The sequence below is a fragment of the Jaculus jaculus genome, chromosome 14 (assembly GCF_020740685.1).
Source record: "Jaculus jaculus isolate mJacJac1 chromosome 14, mJacJac1.mat.Y.cur, whole genome shotgun sequence".
Classification (NCBI taxonomy): Eukaryota; Metazoa; Chordata; class Mammalia; order Rodentia; family Dipodidae; genus Jaculus; species Jaculus jaculus.
The window spans coordinates 3660365-3676232 of NC_059115.1; positions in this window are offsets into that span (position 1 = coordinate 3660365).

A 15868-nucleotide genomic window follows, 5' to 3' on the forward strand; every position below is an offset into this window, starting at 1 on the left:
CAGTTAAGCGCTTGCCTGTGAAGCCAAAGGACTCTCGTTCGAGGCTCAGTTCCCCAGGACCCACATAAAGCCAGATGCACAAGGTGACACATGTGTCCAGAGTTTGTTTGCAGTAGCTGGAGGCCCTGACGTGCCCATTCTCTCTATATATATCTGTCTTTTTGTCACTCTCAAATAAAAATAAATGCAAATGTATTTAAGAAAGATGCAGAGAGAATGAGAATGGGCACACCGTGGTCTCTTAACCACTGCAAACAAACTCTGGACACGTGTGTCACCTTGTGCATCTGGCTTTACGTGGGTCCTGGGGAATTGAACCTGGGTCATTTGACTTTGCAGGCAAACACCTTAACTGAGTCATCTCTCCAGCCTTCCACCTTATTTTTTGAGACAAGGTCTCAGTGAACTCAGAGCTTACAGATTAGCTAGAAGAGCCAGCTAGCAAGCCTAGGGTTCCTCCTGTCTCTGTCTCCCCAGCGCTGGGCTTGCAGGTACCTGCCCAGGACCCGAAGTCACGTTCTCGGGCTTGCGTGGCAAGCACATCCCCAAATGAGCCTTCTGGCCCCGACACCTTTAATGCAGCATTCTTGACGTAGCTGTGCAGGGCAGCATCACCACCCTACTTGTCTTACATCTCCCAAGTCAGGAAGCGAGATGGGCTGAAGGAAGGCCATTTTCATGAACTCGCCTAAATCCTGGGGCTCTTCAAGACTCCACATTGAATGTGGGAAGTGGGCTGAGTGTTGGGAACTCAGGTCAGGGTGGGCAGAGGCCAGGCGGTGGGAAGGGAGCTAGCTGAGGTTGCCTGTGGTGGAGAGATTCTGGCTGGAAGGTAAGTACAGTCTCTCAGGGCGCCGTCACCCAGGACACACATCAGGGCTAATTATAATGAATTAAGGGCTTGTCATCCTGGGGGTATCTCAGAGTTTGAGACCAGCCTGGTCTATATGGTGAATCTCTGTCTGGAAATGAATACATAGAAGGAGGGAAGGACAAGAGAAGGAAGGAAAAGAAAAGGAGGGAGGGAAGGACCGAATTCCTTCCTATACACACTGGCCACACACTGAAAACAAGCACTCTTACTGGAGAACATTGTTTTGGGTGCTCCGAAGGGTTGTGGACTCCAGGCTGGGCAGTTTGGATGTCATCCTGGGATAGGAAGGGTCTCGAAGTGGGCAAAGACCAGGATTAGTTGGGACTGAGCTCTGGCCTTTGGTCAGGGACATACCAAACCCTTTCCTGGCTCTGGCTCTTTAACCAGCCAAGGGCTGTAGCTCTTACTGCCCGTGACTGATGCCTGCCGACCGGCCTGGGCTCTGTGCTCCAGTTCAGTTGCGCCCATCTAGCCGCCTCCATAACTCACGGCCAGTTTCCGGCCCGTTACAACAGACTTGGCCTCAAGCAACACTTGTCGTCTGGTGGGTCTGAAGCTCTGAGGCCAGAATGGGCGTCTGGGCTGAAAATGTGTGGACAGAGCAGAGATCTGCTGAAGTCTCTAGAGCCCAGTCTGCTCGTCCTGCCTCTTGGGTCTTTCCTGTCACGTCCAAACACTGGGATGAGCGCGCAGGATGAAGCTAGGAGCAGGGGCTTAAGGCCAGCCTAGGTCCCGTCTCAAACCAGTCTGTGGTAGCATCTGGGCTGATTTCTTCTGTCTGGTGCTTTGTTTTTCAAGGTAGGGTTTCATTCTAGTCCAGGATGACCTGGAATTCACTATGTAAAATCAGGGTGTCACTGCAATCATCCTACCTCTGCCCCCCGAGTGCTGGGATTAAAGGCCTGCGCCACCATACCTGGCTTTCTTTGTCTTTTTCACTTGCTCTAGACTTACCATGGACAGAGTAGGTATGAGCTAAGCAAGTTTTTTCTTTTAATTAAAAAAAAATTTATTTATTTGAGAGGGGCAGATAAGAGAGAATGGGCACACCAGGGCCTCCAGCCATTGCAAGCAAAGTCCAGACATGTGTTCCACTTTGTGCATCTGGATTACGTGGGTCCTAGAGAATCGAACCTCCAACTAGGGTCCTTTGGCTTCATAGGCAAGCAAGTAACCACTAAGCCGTCTCTCCAATCCCCCCTCCCTTTTATTTCTTTAAAGCAGCAGTGTGGGAGTCAAACCGAGACCCTGAGTGTGTGCTGTGCCACTGAGCTGCTTCTACGGCTCTGGGCTAATCTTTTTTTTTTCTTGGTTTTCTGAGGTAGAATGTCGCTCTAGCCCAGGCTGTCCTGGAATTCACTGTGTAGCTTCATGTTGGTCTCCAGTTCTCCATGATCCTCTCCCTCTTCCTTCTGAGAGCTGAGATTAAAGGTGCACACCATCATGTCCGACCTAATGGTTTAAAGCCAGGGGATTCACTGAGGCTTGATTCCTTCCCCCTTAATTGTCCTCTACCCCGTGCCACGTCTACAGGTTCCTGGGAGCAAGATACGAATAGCCTAGACGTCAGTGTTCTACCACATCCCGCGTGGGGATGCAAGACTCGCCATGGTTTCCTGGGACCAGTGTGGTGCTAGACCAGGAGACATGGTTTGTGACACACCCCAGGGCAGACCAGGAGACGTGGTTTGTGACACCCCAGGACAATGGAGCATGTAGTTGGGGGGGGGGTCACATTCAGCAGAGCAGACTCGTTTAGATAGAAGGATCGCTGTGAGTTCAAAGCCAGCCTGAACATAGTAAATTCCAGGTCAGCCTGGGCTAGAGTGAGCTCTTACCTTGAAAAGCAAAACCACAAAAAGCCGAGCATGGTGGCGTACGCCTTTAATCCCAGTACTCGGGAGCAGAGGATCACCGTAAGTTCAAGGCCTCCCTGAGACTACATACTGAGCTAGAGCAAGACCCTACCTTGAAAAACCAACCAGCCAACAACAACAACAAAATGTAGCAGCAGCCCCTGGGCTCGAACGTGGTAACGGTGTTTGCTGGCAAATCTCTGTTCTGGCCTCGTTTTCCCCATCTGTAGAATGGGGCAGGAGCACATTCACGCCTCACGTGTGTTGCTCTCTCTAAATCCAGGACAGGCAGCACTGCCTGGCTCCTTCCCCTCAATGCCCTGCCACCTCCGCCCAAGGTCCTGACCCCCTCACTCAGGCCCTTGTGCGGTAGCTTACAGCCTGCTAACTTCCACTGAGCTGGTTGGTAACACCGGGTGCCTTGGGCTCAGCCACCCCCCCCCCCTTCATTTCACACCACCTGCCATGTGAGAGGAAGCACCTGCTGACAAGACTGCCTTTCCTAGAGTCCCTGCTCTCTGCTTGTCCATGGCCAGGGTCACCTCTTTCTGTTTATGGGTTCTACACCCCCTCCCCCAGTAATGTCTCGCTGTAGCCCAGGCTGATCTGGAATTCATTATGTAGTCTCAGGGTGGCCTCGAACTCATGGTGAGCCTCCTACCTCTGCTTCCCCAGTGCTGGGATTAAAGGTGTGGGCCGCCACGCCTGGCTTCACTTTCTCTTTTGTCTTAAGGATACTTCCTCTTATTTTCACCTAAATATTTTGGAATTTTGCTCTTCAAATTTAAATCTGATACCAGGTGTAGTAATCCCAGCACTGAGGAAACAGAGGCAGGAGGATTGCAAAATTTGAGGCCAGCCTGGGCTACATAGGGAGATACTATTTCTTCTTGCTGTGACAGTTTAACGCAAGCTTAGTGATTTCACTTATTTTTATTTATTTGTTTGTATGTGGGGGAGGCACACCAAGGTCTCTTGTCTGACTTTACATGGGGGGCTGGGAAATTAACCCTGGGCTAGCAGAATTTGCAAGCAAGTGCCATTAACCACCGAGCCATCTCCCTAACCACTTTTAGTGGCTTAACTCCTCCCCCCCGCCCCCCATGGTAGGGATGCTGACCTGGAATTCACTATACAGTCTGAGGCTGGCTTTGAACTCAGGCAATCCTACCTCTGCCTCCCAAGTGCTGGGATTAAAGGCATGCACCACCATGCCTGGCTCTTAGTGTCTTTTTTTTTTTTTTTAATTTTTATTTATTTGACAGAGAAGAGAATTAGTATGCCAGGGCCTTCAGCCATTGCAAACAAACTCCAGACACGTGCAACACCTTGTACACTTGGCTTACATGGGTCCTAGGAAATCGAACCTGGGTCCTTTGGCTTGGCAGGCAAACGCTTTAACCACTAAGCCATTCCTCCAGCCTTCTTAGTGTCTTTAAACAACAAAAATGTATCTTTTTAAATTTTATTATTTATTTGAGAGAGAGAGAAAGGTAAAGACGCAGAGAGAGAGAGAGAGTAGGCGTGTCAGGGCTATCAGCTGCTGCAAACGAATTCTAGATGTGTGTACCCCTGTGCATGTGTACAACATTGTGTGCTGGCGTCACTCTGTCTGGTATACGTGGAACCTGGCGATTCAGACATGAGTTCCTAGACTTCGCAGACAAGGCTTTAAATCTCTACTGACGATAGCACTCTGCCCAGAAGCTGTAGTCTGTTTCCCCCTGCTGTGGATAAGTGGGGACAGATTTATTAATAGATGAGGCTGGAGGGACATGGAGAACAAATTAAATGGGATCCTGTGTGGTGTACAAAATAGTGTCCCGGTAACAAAAATACTCATGTTCTGTCCCCCAGAACCTGTGTGTTACATGTGGCGAAAGAAACCTTGCAGACGTTCAAGCATTGGTGCCTGATTTTCCAGGAAGGCACAATGTGGGAAAGAGAAGCTGTGAAGACAGAAGCTAAGGTTAGAGGGAAGAAGGAGCCCCAGGTGGGGAATTTGGGCAACGCTTAGAGGCAAGAGATTCCAGACCTGGAGTCCAATGGAAACCTTGCCTTTTGCCAAATGAGGCTAATTTTGGACTACTGAATTCCAGAACTATAAAAAGATGAATTTGCTGGGCGTTGTGGTGCACACCTTTAACCCCAGCACTCGGGAGGCAGAGGTAGGAGGATCGCTGAGAGTTTGAGGCCACGCTGAGACTGCATAGTGATCCAGGTCAGCCTTGGCCATAGCGATACCCTGCCTCAAAAACAAAAACAAACAACAACAAAAGAAAAGCCTTTTGGGTCTTTAATCCCAGCACTTGGGAGACAGAGGCAGGAGGATTGCAGTGAGTTTGAAGCCACCTGAAACTACATAGTGAATTCCAGGTCATCCTGGGCTAAAGTGAGACCCTACCTTGAAAAACAAGACAGACAAAAAAAAAAAAAAAAATGGGCTGGAAAGATGGCTTAGTGGTTAAGGCATTTGCCTGCAAAGCCTAAGGACCCAGCTTCTATTTCCCAATAGCTATGTAAGCCACATGCACAAAGTGGCACATGCTTCTGGAGTTTGTATGCAGTGGTTGGAGGCCCTGGCATGCCCAACTCTCTCTCTGCTTGCCTCCCTCCCAAATAAGTGAATCTCTCTCACAAATAAGTGAATTAAAAAGTATATAGGGCTGGAGAGATAGATTAGCAGTTAAGGCACTTCCCTGTGAAGCCTGGGAATGCATGTTGGAATGTCCAGGTCCCACATAGCCAGATGCAGTGACACAGCCATGCAATATAACATGTGCACACAAGGGGGCGCACTCATCTGGAGTTACTCATGGTGGCTGAAAGGTGTGCCCAACCTCCCTCTCTCTCAAAACACACACACACACACACACACACACACACACACACACACACACAGATATCAACAACTTATTGGTTGCAGCTGAGCTCCTTCACAGATGTCGTGTGTGGGGCAGCTTTCCTGTCGGCCGGCGTGGCGGCCTAGGTACACTAGGTGCCGCCTGATGGGAAAACCTACCACTCCTGATCCACAGGTCGGGTTTGTCATGCCAGTACGCGTGCAGGTGTGTTGGTTAGCTCTCAAGCCAACACCACAGATGTCCCTGGTTTCCAAGGTAGGGTTTTGCTATAGTCCAGTGCTGGGATTAAAGGTGTGTGTCACCACATCTGGTTCTTTGTTTATTTTCTGAGGTAGGGTCAGGCTGACCTGGAATTTACTATGTAGTCTTAGGGTGGCCTTGAACTCTCGGTGATAGAAGGGTGCCACCATGCCTAGCCTCTTGTACTGTTTTGTAAACTGAGTTCTTTGTCTCCCATAGACTGGATGGGATTCATTCTTGCCTTAATCTCCTGGCCCATGACCTGCTTCTCCAATAGATTAAGCCAGTTCCCACATGTTGTTCCCAGTGCCTCTTAGGTATTTATTGATTTATTTTGGTTTTCCAAGGTAGGGTCTCACTCTGGTCCAGGCTAACCTGGAATTAACTATGTAGTCTCAGGGTGGTCTTGAATTCATGGTGATCCTCCTACCTCTGCCTCCCTAGTGCTGGGATTAAAGGCGTGTGCCACCACGCCCAGCTTTTTTTTTTCCCAAATTATTTATTTGAGAGAGAGGGAGTGTACCAGGGCTTTCAGCCACTGCAAACGAACTCCAGATGCATGAAGCACCATGTGCATCTGGCCTATGTGGGTCCTGGAGAATCAAATCTGGGTCCTTTGGCTTTGCAGACAAACGTCTTAACTGCTAAGCCATCCCTCCATCCACTTTTTTTTGTTGTTGTTGTTTTCAAGGTAGGGTCTCACTCTAGCCCAGACTGACCTGGAATTCACTATGTACTCAAAGGGTGGACTCAAACTCAGGGGTCTGTGGGAACATTTCTTTGCAAGTTTACAAAGATGGTGAAGCAATGCATGCCTCCTAAAGATCAGAGTCAAGAGGATGTGCTAACAAAATCTAAGGGCCGGGCGTGGTGGTGCGCACCTTTCGTTCCAGCACTTGAGAGGCAGAGGTACGAGGATTGCTGAGTTTGAGGCCAGCCTGGGACTGCAGAGTGAGTTCCAGGTCAGCCTGGGCTAGAGTAAGACCCTACCTTGAAAAAAAGGGGTGGGACTCAAGAGGTTGCTTAGTGATAAAGGCATTTGCCAATGAAGCCTAAGGACTCAGGTATGATTCCCCAGGACCCATGTGAGCCAGTGGCACGTGCATGAGTTTGTTTACGGTAGCCAGAGGCTCGGGAGCACCCATCCTTTCTATCTGCCTCATTTTCTCTCTCTCAAATAAATGAACCTTTTTTTTTTTCTTAAAAGGGGAGCTGGCAAAATGGCTAAGTGGTTAAGACACTTGCCTGCGAAGTCTAATGATCTGGATTTGATCCCCAATACCCACGGAAAGCCAGATGCACTAAGTGGTTCCGGCTTCTTGTTGGGAGCCATTGGGCTGGCCTTGAACCTGTAGCATTGGGCTGTGTGGCAACAAGACTTTTTGCACCTGCAAGCAAGCAAGATTGTGTAAATTCAGTATTTCTGGCAAGAGCTGACCGATCCTTTTTTTTAAATATTTTTTTAAAATTTTATTTATTTATTTGAGAGTGACACTACGCCATCTCTCCAGCCCCTGACCGAACCTTTAACTCTTGTGCTTGTATGAGGAAGTTATTGCTGGGAACGGGGTTTGTCTGACTCCCAAGCTATCGTGAGTCTGTAACAGGAAGAAGGTTGTTTTGCTAGAAACTTGTGTAAAGGTCATGGAATATTTTTGTACATTGGCTTATTATTTGCAAGAGCTCATAAAGGGGACTGCTGAAAAATAAGTGGGGCTTCAGCCTTTGTCTGGAGTCCTTGCTTGAGCTCTTGTCTCCTGTCTCTCTTTAATCCTCACTCCCCATCAGGCTCAAACCGTTGTAGCTGGCGGGTTCCGGCAGGTGGTGCCCAACGTGGGGCCCAAAGATGGGGATCCGAAGTGAAGGGCACCGCTGGGTTGGAAGGAGTGCTCCTGAAAAGAAAAGGGAGCGGTGAGTGAAATAAGTCAACATGCGTCAGGACAGTAGCTGCATGTTTAAGAATATCTTGCGTACTTGAGGGGCTAAGGTAAGTCATCAGCAACTTTGGAATTTCTTAGATTTTGTAGAACCAGTATGCCCTTGGTTTCCAGAAAGGACTGTAGATTTAAAAACCTGGCAAAAAGTCGGGACCAAACTTCAAGATTATTATGATGCCCATGGACCAAGTAAGAGCCCAGTAGAAACTTTTAGTCTGTGGACTCTAATTAGGGATAGTTTAGATTCTAGACATGAACGGGATAAAGTTCAGTCAGAAAAAGCAGTTTCCAGGGCTGGAGAGATGGCTTAGTGGTTAAGCGCCTGCATGTGAAGCCTAAGGACCCCGGTTTGAGGCTTGACTCCCCAGGACCCACGTTAGCCAGATGCACAAGGGGGTGCACGCGTCTGGAGTTCGTTTGCAGTGGCTGGAGGCCCTGGCACGCCCATTCTCTCTCTCTGCCTCTTTCTCTGTCTGTCACTCTCAAATAAATAATAAAATTAAAAAAAAGAAAAAGCAGTTTCCAAAGCAGAACCACAACACCGTGCGATTGCTACAGAAAATGAAACTAACCCTTCCGCTCCGTCTGAGGAGCCAGAACATGGGATGTTTAAATATGATGATTTATTTGAGCCCTTTGATCCAGAGGAAAAGGAGGAATTGAAGGAGGAAGCTGCAAAATGTCATCAAGATGAGGGTCCACCTTTTATTGCTTTTACTAAGTTTGAGGATGATCAGAGAGGACAATGTTCAGAGGAGGTTCAACACCTCCAAAGAATGGTGGAATCTTTATCTTTTCAAGTGCAATAACTGAAGGGAAAATGTGTTCAGGGCAGTCCAGCACCGACTGTCAGCAGGGTTAGATCCTCCACCAGCGGTGGAACAGCCACCAGTAATCGCAGTAGTGCAAAGACCCCCAGGGAAAATATTTTTTTTCAAAATTTTAATTAACAACTTTCATGATTATAAAAAATACCCCATGGTAATACCCTCCCTTCCCCCACTTTTCCATGTGAAACTCCATTTTCCATCATACCCCCTCCCCATCTAAATCAGTCTACCTTTTAATTTTGATGTCATGATCTTTTCTTCCTCTTATGATGGTCTTGTGTAGGTAGTGTCAGGCACTGTGAGGTCACGGATATCCAGGCCATTGTGTGTCTGGAGGAGCACGTTGTAAGGAGTCCTACCCTTCCTTTGGCTCTTACATTCTTTCCGCCACCTCTTCCACAATGGACCCTGAGCCTTGGAAGGTGTGATAAGATATTGCAGTACTGAGCACTGCGGTTATCTCTTTCCATCACCATGATACCTTCTGAGTTGCCCCGAGGTCACTGCCATCTGAAAAGAGAAGATTCTGTACCCAAAGTGAGAGTAGCATTAATATAAGGGTATGAACATTAACAGAAATGCTTAGTGGGCAGTTTGATAAGCATAGTATATACATTTAGCCAGACAACAGCAGATGTTACACCCCTAGGGCTCATGACTACCCCTGTTTTAAGTTTTCAGTATCAGGGATGTGTTTCCCCCCATGGAGCAGACCTCCTGTCCAATTAGAGGGCAGTTGGTTTCCCACATAACAGACATGCCACTATTGCACCCATTGGCTCATTTGGCCTGGCTGGCAAAATATAAGGCTTGCAGTGTCCACTGTTGAGTATCTTCACTGGTGATTTCTCTTTCTCCCATTGAACTGCATGCAGAATAGCTTCTTCCAGCTTTCTGTCAGCTGTTCTACATGGGGGAGGTTTTCAGCTCAGCTCCAGCAGGATTTCTCAGTGGCCTTGCAGCCCAAGTATGTGGAGTCTTCAGCAATAGGGTCTTACCATCTATTCCTGATGGGAAACCAAGGGCCTCGGCAATGGCCTATAATATTTTGGGGGCATCAGTGACCTCCCTGGCCAACAACTCACTGGAAGGTATCCTATCCAGGGAAATTTTTTCTCCTGTCTTTGACACAATCCTCCCTATCACCTTTACAGGCTGCTGTATTAGAGGCAGCTCGGAGAGGAGAAAACAGCCAAGGTTTCCAGCTGTTTCCTTTATTTTAGCAGGAGGATGGGCAAGGGAATAGAGTAAGGGCACATAATCCTGCCCCTTTCAAGCAGTTGAAGGAACTGAAAGCTGCTTGTGCGCAGTGTGGTCCCCTGCTCCTTTTACGCAGGCTATGTTAGACTCAGTGTCTTTTGAAGCACTCCCCCCAGGAGATTGAAACAAATGGCAAAAGCATGTTTATCTGGAGGGGACTATTTACTTTGGAAAACACAGAATATGTAGAACAATGTCAAAACCTTGCAGAAATAAATAGAGCTCAGGGGCTGCCTATTACTTTTGATATGCTCGCAGAAGAAGGCCCATATCAAGAAACTAGACAACAAATGTTGAGCTTGGCGCTTATGCACAAACTAATTGTGCAGCTAAAAGGGCCTGGTATAAACAGAAAACAGAGGATTTGTCAAGAATTAGACAAGGACCTGGTGAATTATATCGGGACTGTGTAGATAGATTCCTACAAACTGTGAATAGATTGCTGGGAGATTCAGAGTCAGGGCTTCTACTTGTAAAACGGTTGGCCTATGAAAATTGCCAATTCTGCTTGTCTAGCAGCTCTGAGACCTTTTAGAAAAAAAAAAGGGAAGCTTGTCAGATTATATTAGGCTGTGTTCTGACAGAGGACCATCTTACACACAAGGAGTGGCTTTTGCTGCTGCGCTGCAAGGAAAGTCAGTGAAAGAAGTTCTTTTCCAGCAACAAAAGGGAAATAAGAGGAGCGTTGAGCGTTGCCGGACCTCCCGGAAATTGTTTTGGATGTGGTCAAATACGTCATCAAATAAAACAATGTCCCAATAATGATGCTACAAAAAGAGAGCCAAGATTGTGTCCAAAATGCCGAAAGGGTAAACATTGGGCCAATGAATGTAAATCTAAACGAGATATCAATGGGAAATCCTCTCCCAGGGAAATGGGAGGAGGGGCCAGCCCCAGGCCCAGCAACTATGTTATGGGGCACTTTAAAACTTTGTTCCCCTGCAAAACAATCTGTTCAGGACCTCTGCAGAGCAACCCCAGGCAGTGCAGGACTGGACCTCAGTTCTGCCACCTACACAGTATTAACCCCTGAGATGGGAATGCAGGCCTTACCAACAGGTGTTCATGGGCCTTTACCTAAAGGACCTGTGGGGCTCTGCCATGAAAGGAATCTTAGTGGTTCCTGGAGTGATTGATTCTGATTATGAGGGGGAAATCAACGTTATGACTCATTCCCCTGGAGGATTATCAGTAATTAGTAAGGGACAACGATTAGCAAAATTAATATTACTCCCCCAACTGCAAACTAAAAATGCTACTAAAAGGGACAAAAGAGGTGATGCAGGGTTTGGTTCTTCAGACGCTTACTGGATCCAGGCCATTGGATCAGAGACCAGCATTGACTTTGTATATTAACGATAGGGAGTTCCAGGGTTTGCTGGACGCAGGAGCTGATGTTTCAGTACTTACAGCTGACCAATGGCCCTCTAAGTGGCCCAAACAGTTCTCTGTGACTCAATCACTGGGGATCGGGCAAACTCGAAGCCCAGAACAAAGTAGTGATGTACTGAAATGGAAAGATGAAGGACAGGGAGGAACTCTTAGGCCATAGATTGTGCCTGGGTTACCTGTTAACTTACGGGGAAGGGCTGTGAAGAGCTGTATCGGGGTTTGTCTCTATAGTCCCAATGATGCAGTTACTAATGAGATGATGAATCAGGGATTTCTACCAAATCAAGGGTTAGGCAAAAATGGCCAAGGACAAGTGGAACCTATAACCCCAATATTAAGACCTCCAAGAACTGGCTTGGGATATCTTTAATAGGGGTCACTGAACAACCTGTACCTCACGCAGACCCCATAACTTGGAAAAGTGAGGACCCTGTGTGTGGGTGGATCAGTGGCCTCTTGCTGTTGAGAAAATTCAGGCCACAGAACAGGTAGTACAGAACAGCTTGACAGCGGTCATATTCACACTCACCTTAGAACTCTCCAATTTTTGTTATAAAAAAGAAGTCTGGAAAATTACAAGATCTTAGGAAGGTAAATGAAACAATGGAATTAATGGGAGCTTTGTATCCAGGATTGCCTATACCGTCTGCTATTCCTAAAGATTATATTGGATTTAAAAGATTGTTTTTATACTATCCCTCTTGCTCCTCAAGATTGCAAGAGATTTGCCTTTAGTGTGCCTTCTATCAGTTTTAAGGAACCTGTGAAAAAGTATCACCGGAAAGTATTGCCCCAGGGTATGGCTAACAACCCCACCTTGTGTCAAAAGTTTGTGGCTCAGGCTCTAACAAAGACTAGTCAGGCCTATCCTCAGGTATATATTATTCATTATATGGATGATATTCTCTTGGCATACAAACAAGAGGGATTATTATTAACAAGCTTATTTGCATTTACAGAGGGCCTTAAAAGAGCAAGGATTAATTATAGCTCCAGAAAAGGTTCAAACTGAGCCACCATATTCATATTTATGACACAGATTATATCCAAAAACCATATTCCCACAACAAATTCAACTCAGGAAAGATGGGTTACAAACTCTAAATGATTTTCAAAAGCTCTTGGGAGATATTACTTGGCTTAGACCTCATTTAAAGATTAGTACTGGAGAATTAAAGCCTCTCTTTGACACTTTAAAAGGAGATCCAGATCCAAAATTTGTACGTCAGTTAACAGATGAGGGACATAAGGCATTAGTCTTAGTAGAACATGCTATTGAAAAACAACAAATTCAACATACAGATTATTCTCAGGGATGGGCTGCAGATGTTCTGGCTACTAAACATACTCCAACGGCAGTTTTATGGCAAGAAGGAGCTCTACTGTGGCTACATTTACCTGTTTCTCCTGGTAGAGTGTTGACTCCTTATTATGAAGCGGTAGCTTGTTTAATTCAAATGGCTTGATTAGAGTCTAGAAAATATTTTGGGAAAGAACCGGCTATTGTAGGGGTCCCATTTACAAAACAACAAGTGGATTGGCTATTTCAAAATATGGATTCCTGGGCTATTGCCTTTGCACATTATCTTGGTATTATAGATAATCATTACCATAAAGACAAACTGTTGCAATTTGCAAATTCTCATTCCTTTATTCCCCGTCCCCCCCACCCCCCCCACAGTCAGGACAGAGCCTATTGACAATGCTTTAGTTGTGTTTACAGATGGATCCTCTAATGGCAGAGCAGCATATGTTATTCCAGAGCAGTCTTATTCATTTTCTGCTCCCCCAGAGTCAGCTCAGGTAGTAAAGCTTATAACTGTAGCTACAGTGTTCAGTGTTTGAGCTACAACTCCATTTAATTTGCATACTGGATAGTCATTATATTGCTAGAGCCTTACAGGTGCTTGAAACCGTGCCCTATATTGAAACTGTTAGTACTCAAGTGCAAGATTTGTTTAGTCAAATACAAAGATGCATGCATGCTCTCTCTCATCCTTGTTTTGTAGGTCACTTATGAGCTCATCTCAGGCCTTCCAGGTCCTTTAGCATTGGGAAATGATATGGCAGATAAGGCCACAGAGATCATAGGTATATCTCAATTGGAATTAGCACAAAAATCTCATAATCTGCATCATCAAAATAGCCAAAGTTTACCTAGAAAAAAAATAGCCATAGCGGTTAAGCGCTTGCCTGTGAAGCCTAAGGACCCCGGTTCGAGGCTCGGTTCCCCAGGTCCCACGTTAGCCAGATGCACAAGGGGGCGCACGCGTCTGGAGTTCGTTTGCAGAGGCTGGAGGCCCTGGCGCGCCCATTCTCTCTCTCTCCCTCTATCTGTCTTTCTCTCTGTGTCTGTCGCTCTCAAATAAAAATTTAAAAAAAAAAAAATAGCCAAAGTTTAAGAAAAGTTTCAAATTACTAGAGAGACAGATTGTGCGGCAATGTAATGCTTGTCCTGAATATCATTCAGTCCCGCAATATGGAGTGAACTCTAGAGGATTGAAGCCAAATCATTTGTGGCCAATGGATGTCACTCATATTCCTGAATTTGGAAAATTATAATATGTTCATGTATCCACTGATACTTACTCAGGACTTTTGATGGCTACGGCACAGACTGGGGAAGCTGCTAAGCATGTCATAGCACATTGCATCAAATGCTTTGCTGTAGCAGATATACCATCAATTATAAAAACAGATAATGGTACAGGTTACGCTGGTCAATCTTTCCAGTGCTTTTGTGTCCAGCTATCAATTGTTCATAAGACAGGCATACCTTATAAACCTCAGAGACAAGGAATTGTTGAACGTGCTCATGGAGCTTTAAAAAAATCAATTGCAAAAAAAATTTTTAAAAAGGAGGAGTTATACCCTTGGTCACCACAGAAAGTTTAAATCATATACTCTTTATTTAAAATTTTTTATTTATTTATTTATTTATTTATTTGAGAGCAACAGACACAGAGAGAAAGACAGATAGAGGGAGAGAGAGAGAATGGGCGTGCCAGGGCTTCCAGCCTCTGCAAACGAACTCCAGACGCGTGCGCCCCATTGTGCATCTGGCTAACGTGGGACCTGGGGAACCGAGCCTCGAACCGGGGTCCTTAGGCTTCACAGGCAAGCACTTAACCGCTAAGCCATCTCTCCAGCCCCTAAAATTTTTTTTTTAAATGTGGATGCATCTGGTCACTCTGCAGTAGACAGATTATGGAATCCTAGAACACTGGACACTTTTGTTCAGGTTAGATGGAAGGACCCCACTGATGGACAATGGCATGGCCCCGACCCAGTGTTAATATGGGGACGAGGGTATGTCTGTGTTTTCCCACAGGACGCTGAGAATGCCAGGTGGTTGCCAGAGAGGTTGGTCCGGTTTGCAGGGATTGAACATACGAAGAATGATGCTTCTGCTCCTGATGATGTGGCTTCCGATGGTCCTCAGTGAGCTCAGTGGGCCTATGTACCTGATCCACCCATCTTGCAACATGGGGAAATAAAGAAATCATAGTGTTGGTAAACAATACTCATTTACTAGGCGCACTGTCCAGTGGAAATATGCAAGTTCATCAGAAATCTGGAGTCAATTATATCGGTCATAGCACTGGTATTCCAATATGCCTCACTGAGAGAGAGGCACCTGCGTGTTTGGCAGCTTAGTGTAGGGATGTAACTGTAAAGCGTATGGCAGAGAAGGGGAGAAAGAAAACTCAGGTGTCTGTTGCACAAGTCAGCATTTGGCTCCCCTCGGGGATCAAGTCAGGGGAGCTGAGTCGCCAGATGCTTTTGTCCCCTGTGAGGGACAATCGCCTTGGTTTAATAGCCTTTGCATTGGAATGGCTGTGTTGGGACTGCTTACATCATATACAATGTCTCTGGGACTGGAAGGCATGTCAAGGACTGGTCAGGAAATCCTGGGAGAGCAAGGAAAACTGAATGGGTGATTGACTGGTCTGGTGGAGTCTCTGCTGGACTTTGGTGATCTGATGAGGACTTCCAACAGACTTACCTATGGAAAGTCGCTGCGGCCATGGGTGGAGTGAGCATCACTTCTCCCCAGAATGACAGTTCTTCCCTCCCAAAGGGGAGGGTCATGGCTTGTGTTACCCCACCTTATGCTCTGTTAATAGGGGAGATAAATATTACATGGACTGAACAAATGTTCAATGTTACATGTAACAATTGTACCTTGTCTAACTGTGTTTCAGAATCTTCCTATAGTAGTCAAGTTATGATTTTTTATTTTTTTATTTTTTTATTTGAGAGTGACAGACACAGAGAGAAAGACAGGTAGAGGGAGAGAGAGAGAATGGGTGCGCCAGGGCTTCCAGCCTCTGCAAACGAACTCCAGACGCGTGTGCCCCCTTGTGCATCTGGCTAACGTGGGACCTGGGGAACCGAGCCTCGAACCGGGGTCCTTAGGCTTCACAGGCAAGCGCTTAACCACTAAGCCATCTCTCCAGCCCACGTCATGATTTTTAAGCAACCATCATTTGTTATAACTCCTGTTACTGTCACGAAGCCTTGGTACTCTGACAAAGGAATACAAGTCTTGCAGGAAGTAAAGAATGCTTTAAGTAGACCAAAAAAAAGTGATAGGATTGGTAATTGCAGGCAT